Below are 13,590 nucleotides of genomic sequence, written 5' to 3' on the forward strand. Positions count from 1 at the left end.
CAGAGATTTATTGCGTTTTGCTCTGGTGATTTCACAGTTGCATTAGTAGGAAAAAGGGGGAGCGATTTTTTGGTGCAGAAGCAGACTCTTAGCACACACCCAGCTCCTTTCCATGTATAATCATGCACAGTATTTATAAGCGAGTGGGGTTTGAGGTTTCAGTCTGTAATGCAAAGACATTCAGCATCACTAAGGCTGGTTGCCCTTGCTGGAGTGTAGGCAGCCACCCAGGATACACATGGTGGTGGTCTGAAAAAGCAGTCTGGACATGTGCATTTAAAAAAATCTGAAAAGTGGATTCATAATGTGTCAGTCTGTAAAAGTGATTATCACTTGCCAAAAAAAAAGAGCAGTAAGTGTGCATTCAAATTAGCAAAGAAATTTCGTTTTGTGACTAATGTGAAAACATGACTCTGTGTGCAAATAGGAATTACAGGCAGAGATTTATTGCGTTTTGCTCTGGTGATTTCACAGTTGCATTAGTAGGAAAAAGGGGGAGCGATTTTTTGGTGCAGAAGCAGACTCTTAGCACACACCCAGCTCCTTTCCATGTATAATCATGCACAGTATTTACAAGCGAGTGGGGTTTGAGGTTTTAGTCTGTAATGCAAAGACATTCAGCATCACTAAGGCTGGTTGCCCTTGCTGGAGTGTAGGCAGTCACCCAGGATACACATGGTGGTGGTCTGAAGAAGCAGTCTGGACATGTGCATTTAAAAAAATCTGAAAAGTGGATTCATAATGTGTCAGTCTGTAAAAGTGATTATCACTTGCCAAAAAAAAAGAGCAGTAAGTGTGCATTCAAATTAGCAAAGAAATTTCGTTTTGTGACTAATGTGAAAACATGACTCTGTGTGCAAATAGGAATTACAGGCAGAGATTTATTGCGTTTTGCTCTGGTGATTTCACAGTTGCATTAGTAGGAAAAAGGGGGAGCGATTTTTTGGTGCAGAAGCAGACTCTTAGCACACACCCAGCTCCTTTCCATGTATAATCATGCACAGTATTTACAAGCGAGTGGGGTTTGAGGTTTTAGTCTGTAATGCAAAGACATTCAGCATCACTAAGGCTGGTTGCCCTTGCTGGAGTGTAGGCAGTCACCCAGGATACAGATGGTGGTGGTCTGAAGAAGCAGTCTGGACATGTGCATTTAAAAAAATCTGAAAAGTGGATTCATAATGTGTCAGTCTGTAAAAGTGATTATCACTTGCCAAAAAAAAAGAGCAGTAAGTGTGCATTCAAATTGGCAAAGAAATTTCGTTTTGTGACTAATGTGAAAACATGACTCTGTGTGCAAATAGGAATTACTGCTGTTCTGCCATCGTATCACAAAGACAACCCAGCTCCTTCTCCTAAGGGATCACAAGCAGAAATGAGGGGAATGGGTGTGGTGTAGGAGAGTTCTAGAACTGAAAGTAGTTTCATCCAATCAAAAGTTGTGTTTCATGATCACATGACCTACCGTACGCTTACGGTACGCTTACGGTGCGCTTACGGCAAAAGTACGCATGCGCGTAAAAAAGACACGCGCTTGCGCGCATGCGCATAACAGTCACTACCCGACACTTCCGCGTAACGTGCGCGTGTAGCGTACACGCGTACGCGTACGCGTCCCGCGCGGCTACGCAAATTGCGTAACTATACGCAAATAGCGTAGATAAATTACGGGCATTGCGTAAACCGTACGCTTACCGTAAGCTTACGGTATGCGTACTAAAAAAAAAATTTTAAAAAAAGGAAAAAATGTATTGCTAATAAATTTTACCTGTTTATTTTATAAAATATTTTTAAAAAAGCATATTATAGAATTTTAAAAATTTAACCATAGTCTTAAAAAAAGGATAGAAAATTAAAAAAAATATATGTTTAAAAAATAGAAGAAAATAAAAAAATTAGCATTTAAAAAACCTTGCAAATTCACTGAAAAAACCATGGGTTTCACACACGTTATAGTTACGAATAAGCATTTAAAAAACCTTGCAAATTCACTGAAAAAACCATGGGTTTCACACACGTTATAGTTAGGAATTAGCATTTAAAAAACCTTGCAAATTCACTGAAAAAACCATGGGTTTCACACACGTTATAGTTAGGAATTAGCATTTAAAAAACCTTAGAAATTCAATGAAAAAACCAAAGGTTTCACACATGTTATAGTTAGCTGGACATTTCACTCGTAAAAAACCAATGAAATTCCCCCGTTATAGTTAGTTCAGCTAACTATAACTCGCGCGCCCGCAATGCACTGCTGATGACGTCACATATTACATCACTCATGACATGGTCAGTGACATCACTCATGACATCACTGATGACATCTCAAATGACATCACTGATGACATCACTGATGACATCATCCTAGTGATAGAGTGGCAGACCACCTCTGCCCCTAATATAACCTTTGATACACACATTCAAAAATAGAAATTAAAATTTTAAAAACAATGGACATACCAATACCAGTTACAACAACCTCTTCAGTAATTCTAAGATCCACATACACATCCACTCATTCACCAACAGTCCTGTACAGTCACTCATACATGTACTCACTCATCATATGTACTCATACACCTATACATCCTGTTACACAATGCCACTCATCCATAGAGTTACTCACCCACATAGTCACTCATGCTAATAAAGAATCAAACATACATTTACTTGCATATACAGTTATACACACACCACCACACTTACTTCTACGGAAACTTACACATACTTAGTCTTTTAAACAATCACTTATAGAAACACATACTTATTCATACAGGAACTCTTTCAATATCTCACTCTTACATATACTCACTTATATACACCAATAGTCACATATACTAGTTTAAAACATATGTAGTTACTCAAAAAGACACTATTGAGTCAGTCATTCACTCACTAACACACCCATACACACACTCATCCACCCATACAGTCCTGCACACATGCTGTGTTCAACACATACAAACAGTGAGTCACTCATTCATGCACCTATGCACTACGTAATACCCCCCACCGAACCATGCAGACACTCAGACTGATACTCAAAAAACCAACTAATAACCTATGTAGACACCCATGTAGCTACTCACCAACCCATGCAGCCACTTATACACAAAGTGAGAGACTGATACAGATATTTACATATTTAAACATTACTCACTAAGCCATGTATTCACTATGATACACTTAATCAGTGAGTTACACAATCAATTTTTCAAAAACAAATCATCCATTTAGACACTTATATACCCATTTATTCTTCCATCGACCTTGAGATATACATATATAAAACATATTTAATTTTCAGAAAAACAGCCATTCACTGGATGATGTCATCAGTGATGTCATCAGTGATTTCATTTGAGATGTCATCAGTGATGTCATGAGTGATGTCACTGACCATGTCATGAGTGATGTAATATGTGACGTCATTAGCAGTGCATTGCGGGCGCGCGAGTTATAGTTAGCTGAACTAACTATAACGGGGGAATTTCATTGGTTTTTTACGAGTGAAATGTCCAGCTAACTATAACATGTGTGAAACCTTTGGTTTTTTCATTGAATATATATATATATATGAAAAATCACAATCAAAATCTTCGAACACACAGGTACAGACCACAACGTGCTGCAGGTTCAATTTCAGTGCATATGTATTCCGTGAGGATCAGCATGACGCGTTTCGGCCGTGTTACCTTGATCACATGACACGCTAGGACCCATTTCCGCTTCAAATAGTGTCACAAAGTACCCTCCTCCCTTCGTAGCCAATAGCAGCACACAACGGAACTAAACAACAAACTACCATAGTCAGGAGAAAACATTTTTTTGCAAGTAAAAGAAAAGCTAATTCAGTAAACAGAAAATATATTCTGATGTCTGTTGAATTTATACACATAGTATAAAATATCACCATAGTGGTCATCTCATCAATACTGAATAATCCTGATCATAAAAACATTGTGTACTGCTGTAACTGATTATAAGACAGGCTTAGTGAAAATAACCAATAAAATATGTGTTAAAGTGCTAAAAAATACAAATTAATGACTCATAAAACCGAGGATTAACCTCTTATCATAGGGCCATTATTCAAGTCATAGTTGGGCCAAGGGTACATCAATACATATAAAAATATAAAGGGAGACCGAAGCGATTTCAGCCATATAAGACAGTATATAGTTCAGGTCCGGCTTGGCGGTAGATACCAACTGGTGGGGGATAAACACACGTCCATGCTTATGTTCCAAATGTGACTAGCTGCTGCAAACACGCAAAAATAACGTTATCATTGTAATAAGTAAAGTCCCAAAGGACCTATACCATTCTTAACTGTTATCTACCTCTAATGTTTCTACATTATACCCATAATAGTGCGGTTCGTGATACTGTTCATAATATTAATGAATTATAAAGTGCAAGTGTAATAAATATCAGAACAGTTAGGACATAAATAGATATAAATAATATAAATAATAGGAACAGTGTAGAAAAAGAGGTAGTAAAGCAGCCCAGGATTAGCAGCACATAATGTCATGATTACATATAAAGTGCACTTGTGCAAATAAGCAGAAAAGTAAGCAGCCTCCAAAGATTTACTGTCAGTTACTGTGTGTGCAAAAATGGCAATAACTCAGCAGCATATGAAGAGCATATTTGTCATATCCATAAGCCAACATACTCGCAATCAGTACAGGGTCAGAGTGCACAAAAAATTGAAAAAAAGTGCTGCATCCAAAACCATCTAAAAAATTCAGGAACAGAACCCTGATAAAAACCTAATGAAAACCAACCGGTTAAAATCAGGTTAAAACCAAAGCAGGAACTGGTTAAAAGAACGGTTAATAGAATGCCCACACCTAGAATCATCTATCCAATAATAGCTATAAGTGGAGTAGAGTAAAACTCAGAGACCTCATAGGAAATTGTGCAAATCCTCTCCTGTATTAAGCTTGTTGGGCATCTTGGTGTCAAGCAGTAATAGGTAATGGGATTCCAGTTGCCTCAGTCATTTTCCCTGTTCCCACCTCTGGTAATTTAGGTACCGCATCGATAACAAAGTATCTTAACTGATTTAGGTTGTTCTGATGGACTAACTCAAAGTGGCACGCTACAGGGTAACTAGGATCAGAGTTTACTATAGCACGGAGATGGTGTAGAATCCGTGTGAATAACTGTATCTTCGTACTACCAACATATTTCAGTTTGCAGGAGCATTCAAATATATAAACTGCATGATCCGTTTTGCAAGTGAAAAAGCCTTTTATTTTAGTTGGAGTCAGTTCAAAGGCGTTAGTGAACTCGAAAGTGATGGTGCCAAATTTGCAGGCCCTACACGAGCTACACTTGAAAACCCTGTGCGTTTAGACAACCAAGTACTGGTATAGGATACCTCAGGACTAGTTCTAACCAGGGCATCCCTCATGAGTGATGTCACTGACTATGTCATGAGTGATGTAATATGTGACGTTATCAGCAGTGCATTGCGGGCGCGTGAGTTATAGTTAGCTGAACTAACTATAACGGGGGAATTTCAATGGTTTTGTACGAGTGAAAAGTCCAGCTAACTATAACGCCCCTGAAACCTATGGTTTTTTCAGTGAATTTCTAAGGTTTTTTAAATGCTAATTCCTAACTATAACTTGCCTGAAACCTATGGTTTTTTCAGTGAATATATATATATATATTCACTGAAAAAACCATAGGTTTCACACATGTTATAGTTAGCGGAAATTTTACTGATAAAAAACCAGTGAAATTGCCCCGTTATAGTTAGTGCTGGCAACTATAACTCACGCGACCGCAATCCTCTGCTGATGCTAATACTGTATTTAGACACTTATTTGCCCATGTCTTCTTCCATACATTTTTAGCTATACATATATTACAAATATTTTTTTTTCATAAAGACACATATGTCATCAGCAGAAGATTGCGGTCGCGTGAGTTATAGTTGCCAGCACTAACTATAACGGGGCAATTTCACTGGTTTTTTATCAGTAAAATTTCCGCTAACTATAACATGTGTGAAACCTATGGTTTTTTCAGTGAATTTGCAAGGTTTTTTAAATGCTAATTCCTAACTATAACGTGTGTGAAACCTATGGTTTTTTCAGTGAATTTGTACGGTTTTTTAAATGCTAAGTTACTTTACGCCATTCGAGGCGTGCGCGCCCACTTAACGCAGTTCGTTCCGTGCACGGTTTTTATCAACTTTAATAAGCCCTGTACATTTGGTGGCCTTCGGCCACCAAAAGCACAGGGGGTGGGGTCAATGTGGATAGTGTTTTTTTTATTTCGATTTTATAATTTCATGTTGCCAAAATGTAGTTTTTTTTACCTATTAATAAGCCCTGTACATTTGGTGGCCTACGGCCACCAAAAGCACAGGGGGTGGGGTAAGTGTGGATAGTGTTTTTTTTTTTTTTTTTTTTTTACCGTACGCTTACGGTAAGCGTACGGTAAGCGTACTCGGCGAAATTGCCGAAAAAAAAATAAAACCGTTTTTGCTCTTGGGGGATGTTTGGGGACTCCCTCAACATGACTATGTGGGAGGGAGTTGTCAAAACAGCCCCGTAACATGTTTTTGGCCATCTTGTTTGATAAACAACACTCAGTGCGAGAGACAAAATGGCAGCCGCCGCTTCCTGGTTTCGGCCGATTCGAATGTTTACTAAGATCTAAGAGCCAATCAGAATCGCGCTCGCGCACGCCACCGTACGCTTACGGTAAGCGTACGGTAAGCGTACCGTAAGCGGGCTCAGATATATATATTGATTTAAAGGCTATTTTCTCAGAATCTACTGAACAGATTTACACCAAACCTACAAAAGGCACTTCCTTGACCTAGGGACTACCTCTCTGCCAAATTTCTAGTAATTCTGTTCAGCCGTTCGGGCTGTAGCTCGTTCTAAAGGTCCTATGGAAAAATGCATGGGAAAAACGCGTTTTGGGACCCCCCTTTTATCTCAGCCCCCGCTTGACGAATCCCCCCGAGACTTTCAGGGTAGGAGCGGAGCGTAGCGCCCCACCTATTTTGAGAAATTCGTGTGCGTACGGTAAGCTTACCGTAAGCGCACGTTTTGCTTATGTACGTAATATTTCTACTCTGTTTGCGTATGGTTACGCAATTTGCGTAGACGTCCGTACTGCGTACGCGACGTGTAATCGCATACGTTACACGCGTACGCGCGCGCGCACGTTACGCGGAAGTATTGGAGCGTGCCTGTAATGCGCATACGCGCGTACGCGTGTCTTTTATACGCGCATGCGTACTTTTACCGTAAGCGCTCCGTAAGCACTCCGTAAGCGTAACGTACGCGCACGGTTGGTCATGTGATCAAGAAACAACACTGTTGATTGGTTAAAACTACTTTCAGTTCTAGAACCTTCCTACACCACACCCATTCCCCTCATTTCTGCTTGTGATCCCTTAGGAGAAGGAGCTGAGTTGTCTTTGTGATACGATGGCAGAACAGCAGACCTCTTCTGAGAGTGAGCCTGGTAGCAGCATCATCAGAGAAGGAGGAAACAAAAGACTTCTTTTGTATGGGAATATTTCACCTATCCAGAGGGGCAGAAAAAGGTAAATGCTCCTTTAGTCACCTGCTCACTTTGTGAGCGTGTCTTATCTAGAGGGAATCCAAGGAAGAAGTATTCCTTTGGAAATCACTCTATGGTTAGACACATTAAGGATAAACATCCCAGGACTTATGCTAGACATACTGGAGAAACATCTCCAGTAAGTCACCCAAGCACACCTGCAGAAGCTCAGCCGAGTACATCTTCGGCAGCTCAGCTGAGCCCTTCCTCTGCGGTGGGAGCATCACCCTTTTCTGGTCCTCTGGATATAAACCCTCGTTTTGGGAGGGTTGCAATGAGGTGCACAACATGTCATGGCCTTATTGTTCATGCGGAGACCAGTATTTCCCTCATAAACAATAGGATAGACCAGCTCATCTGTGGTCCTTGTTAGTATTCCCATTCTTTCTTTCCTCTTTCCCTTTATGAACACAACGGTTCTTTTAAGAGCCAACCTTACCTCTTAACTTAAAAAAACAAAAAATGTTAATCACCCTACAAGGTCCATGAGGGACTACTACAAAAATGAGAAAAGCATAGAGAAGAGTAGTGAAAAAAAGTGAGCATTAAAGTAAATGTTTGATAATTTCAGAAATTTCACACTTACCTGACAATAAAAATAATTTTAAGAACAATAAGTGATTTATTTAACTTTCTATAAAGAAGTTTATTTTTCATATTTTTCCTTTCTCAATCTGTAAAAAAAGAAAAAGGTATTAATATTTAACAATACATTTTAGAATACAGTGCACATATTTTCATATTTCAACAAACATTTTTTTGCCCTTTTTTTGCTGTTTTCAGAATATATTGCATTTTACTGTAAATCGTAAAAGCAATTGCATTCATCACTTAACAGCGGGCAAAAAAAAAAACAATCAGAAAGATTGTTTAAAAAAAGCCCAGAATCTCTTTTCACTAAAACATACCGTAATAGAAATGAAACATTTGCAATATAAATCTCACGTAAGAACAATAACTAATTTCAGTAAATATTGTCTGAAAATTCTGTTGCATAAGCATAATCACCAAAATAATTTGTGTCAAAGAAGTCCACAATGCAAATTATTACCTTTCCGTAAGGCCAAATGGTAATTTTTATAATAATTTTTGATGACATTTCCGATGGTAATCCAATTAAATTGTAATAATGTTTTCTACAGATGTTGCAATTTCTGTCTAAAATTTTGGTTTTAGAAAAATTAAATAGGAATTTGCTAAATCAAAAGGCAAACGTTGCTTGAAAACCAATTCAGAATCATTGCACAGTGTCTGACAGTAATTCCTCTGTGCTCACAGACTCATGCTGTGATTTTACGCAGAAAATGAAATTTGCTTGCCAATTTCAAAGCACACTTACTACTGTCTTCTGTGTTTTTAGGCAGAAAATGAAATTTGCTTGCCAATTTCTAAGCACACTTACTACTGTTTTTTCCTGCAAGCGTTAATTACTCTAACAGTCGCATACATTTTCATTACAGTTTTCAGACACCTTTAAACAGCACATGTGCAAACAGCTTTTTCAGACCATGAACATGTGTGACCTTGGTGACTGACTACACTCCAGCAAAAGAAATCAGCCTTAGTGATGTTGAATGTATTAGCGTTACTCACTGCTACCTGAAACACCAGTCACTTGTGAATACTCAGCATGATTCTACAGGATAAACTGCTGGGTGTGTGCTAACAGTCTGCTTATGCAGACTGTGTATTTTCAGTTGCAAGAGACATATGCATAGTTACTTCTCAAAAGAACCAGAGAGACACGAAATACATCTCTGACAGCAATTCCTCTGTGCTCACAGACTCATGCTGTGATTTTACGCAGAAAATGAAATTTGCTTGCCAATTTCAAAGCACACTTACTACTGTTTTCTGTGTTTTTAGGCAGAAAATGAAATTTTCTTGCCAATTTCTAAGCACACTTAGTACTGTTTTTTCCTGCAAGCGTTAATTACTCTAACAGTCGCATACATTGTCATTACAGTTTTCAGACACAGAAAACAGCACATGTGCAAACAGCTTTTTCAGACCATGAACATGTGTGACCTTGGTGACTGACTACACTCCAGCAAAAGAAATCAGCCTTAGTGATGTTGAATGTATTAGCGTTACTCACTGCTACCTGAAACACCAGTCACTTGTGAATACTCAGCATGATTCTACAGGATAAACTGCTGGGTGTGTGCTAACAGTCTGCTTATGCAGACTGTGTATTTTCAGTTGCAAGAGACATATGCATGGTTACTTCCCAAAAGAACCAAAGAGACACGAAATACATCTCTGACAGCAATTCCTCTATGCTCACAGACTCATGCTGTGATTTTACGCAGAAAATGAAATTTGCTTGCCAATTTCAAAGCACACTTACTACTGTTTTCTGTGTTTTTAGGCAGAAAATGAAATTTGCTTGCCAATTTCTAAGCACACTTAGTACTGTTTTTTCCTGCAAGCGTTAATTACTCTAACAGTCGCATACATTTTCATTACAGTTATCAGACACCTTTAAACAGCACATGTGCAAACAGCTTTTTCAGACCATGAACATGTGTGACCTTGGTGACTGACTACACTCCAGCAAAAGAAATCAGCCTTAGTGATGTTGAATGTATTAGCATTACTCACTGCTTCCATGAAACACCAGTCACTTGTGAAAACTCAGCATGATTCTACAGGATAAACTGCTGGGTGTGTGCTAACAGTCTGCTTATGCAGACTGTGTATTTTCAGTTGCAAGAGACATATGCATGGTTACTTCTCAAAAGAACCAGAGAGACACGAAATACATCTCTGACAGCAATTCATCAGTGCTCACAGACTCATGCAAAAATCACCACATACATCCCCTCTCAAACTCATAACTCACCTTTAAAATTAGTTAGTTGAGAAAGAAATGTGGCACTCAAACAGCAGACTATCAGAGTCAGAATATCAGAGCTGTACACCTCTCTCCTCTGAGCAGAACCAATTAATGGCAATGTTTCCCTCTCTTTTTTCACACATATACATGTTAATTACAAATCTCTGTGCTTCCAACTTTTTGTCAAATGAAATCATACATTTCTATTGGTTGAAAACTTCAACACTTTTCCAAATGTACCCTTCCCCCAACTTGACTTCTGCCTGCTACCATAGCAACAGCTCATGGAACACTGCTGTGAGGAGAGAGGTCAGAAGTTCACCACACAATGTTTCAAATTGAAAGACCAAGAGTGCTTCACCTGTCCAACCTAACAGCAAATCCAAACTATTCTTCTGTGGGAACACAATTTTCTGAACCAATACAAAACATGCTTCTAAAAATGTACACATATAGCCTAGTTTTTAGTGTAGAATGGTGTGAAACAGCCAATGAGTTCTTTTTATTTTTAAAAAATATGTATGCCTCCATTTTCAAACTGTCTTTCATTTCATATTGCCATTCTACTGAAAGACACCTTTAGAGTGCATCCAGATCTCCTTGAAAGATGTTCACAGTGTGGATTGTAGGTCACAGCTATGTCTTCTGGAGTGAAAAATTTGCAGAAAAAAGAGGTATGGTGATAGACCTTGCTTTGCCAAATGTAGACATTAAATGGATTGGTCAGAGAGGGTTAAAGTGGCACCAATTAATGCCTTTGGTGAAAACCTTTCTACATCTCCCACAGCCTAACCTTATTATTGTGCACTGTGGTGGAAATGACCTAGGCACTTTAACTGGTGTAGGTCTGGAAATGCTTATTAAGGACACCTTTGTGCAATTGATGTCGCTTTTTCCTCATTCTGCCTTTGTATATTCTAACATATGCCAAAGGCAAAAGTGGAACTGGTCCAACCAATTTTGTCCGCAGATTGACAAAGCAAGAAAGCACGTCAACAAATCTGTTTCTGCTTTCCTCAGTGACTATGGTATGGGTTCTATATACCACAACAACTTGCGTTACAACATGCAAGACATTTATAGAGGAGACGGTGTACATTTCAATGATGAAGGGAACAGAGTCTTCCTCTTGAACTTTAGACTCTGCATCGGTACTTACTTGTAGGTACAAAAAAACACTCAATGAACACAACGGCTCTTTTTAGAGCCCCCTAATATCTAAACACTTAAATTTGTTTTTTTCTTCTTTTTTATTTTTTTTTCTACCGTACGCGTACGGTAAGCTTACTGTATGCGCACCCCGCGATTTTTTTAAAAAAACATTTAAATGTATTTTTCATACTTTTATGGCCTTCTTGGACCCCATGACAAATGCTAGGGGGTCTGCAACTCTCTTCGTTTCCCCCTTTCCACGTTCTCCTCCTTTTTTTTATCAGTGTGAGACACACAAAATGGAGGCCGACACTTCCTGATTTCGACCGATTCGAATGTTTACAGTCATGTAACCACCAATCAGAATTGTGCTCGCGCATGGCAGCGTGCGCGTACGGTAAGCTTACCGTAAGCGCTCGGAGCGCGCCTATAGATATATATATTGATTTAAATGCTATTTTCTCAGCAAAAACTGAACACATTTACACCAGACCTACAAAAGGCACATCCCTGACCTGAGGACTACCTCTTTGCCAAATTTCAAGTAATTCTGTTCAGCCGTTCGGGCTGCAGCTTGGACTAAAGGTCCTATGGAAAAATGCATGGGGAAAACGTGTTTTGGGACCCCCCCTTTTTCTCAGCCCCCGCTTGACGAACCCCCCCGAGACTTTCAGGGAAGGAGCGGAGCGGAGCGCCCCACCTATTTTGAAAATTTCGCCAGGCTTCGTCAATCTGCGCCAAAGTTATTCAAAATAGAATGTTGCAGATTTCCTATGGAAACACGGTCCTAACTATAACTACCTACTGGCGACCGCCAGTAGGTAATATTTCACAATCTCCATACACCCACTCTCGGGGAAAGAGCGCGCTACAAACAAGGCTTCCATCAATTTACTAGTGCACATGCACGGAACACTGCGTGCCTCCCCAGCGGGTTTCGGTGGAATCACCTTGACCACGGGTACTGTCGGCAAAAGTAAAACCATCAGATGAGTATTTATAACACGTGATTATCCTCAAATGAGTTTGTTATATGCAAAGCATTCTGGTATAGCTAGTTCATTGAATCTTCCAAAGATCGCAATGTTCCCATAATCAAATTTGCCTGTTTGCCCATAAAATCCATCCTTCCCAAAAGCTGAAAGATGCCCCCATAAGTGCTTAAATTTGCCAGAGTGACCACTGCCAACAATCTTCACAAGCAGTTAGGCAGCTCATCTCATGAAGTGGTGCAGCTCCTGTTCGGCTTTGGGCACGCCGCCAATATTATTCACAATCTCCATACTCCCACTCTCAGAGAAAGAACGCACTCCAAATAAGGCTTCCATCAATTTACTAGTGCAATTGCACAGAACACTGCGTGCCTCCCCAACGTGTATCGGTGGAATCACCTTGATCACAGGTACTGTTGGAAAAAGTAAAACCATCAGGTGAGTATTTATAACACGTGATTATCCTCAAATGAGTTTGTTATATGCAAAACATTCTGGTATAGTTAGTTCATTGAATCTTCCATAGATTTCAATGTTCCCATAATCAAATTCGCCTGTGTGCCCATAAAATCCAGCCTTCCCAAAAGCTGAAAGATGCGACCAACGCCCACAATCTTCATAGGCGGTTAGGCTGCTTGTTTCATGGAGTGGTGCAGTCCCTGTTCGGCTTTGGGCAAGCCACCAATATTATTCACAATCTCCACACTCCCACTCTCAGAGAAAGAACGCACTCCAAACAAGGCTTCCATCAATTTACTAGTGCAAGTGCACTGAACACTGCATGCCTCCCCAACACCTTTCGGTGGACTCACTTTGATCACGGGTACTGTCAGCAAACGTAAAACCAGCAGGTGAGTATTTATAACACATGATTATTCTCAAATAAGTTCATTATATGCAAAGCATTCTGGTATAGTTAGTTCATTGAATCTTCCATAGATCACAATGTTCCCATAATCAAATCTGCCTCTTTGCCCATAAAATCCAGCCTTCCCAAAAGTTGAAAGAGGG

Source organism: Triturus cristatus, chromosome 1_1 (genome assembly GCF_964204655.1).
Source record: "Triturus cristatus chromosome 1_1, aTriCri1.1, whole genome shotgun sequence".
Lineage (NCBI taxonomy): Eukaryota > Metazoa > Chordata > Amphibia > Caudata > Salamandridae > Triturus > Triturus cristatus.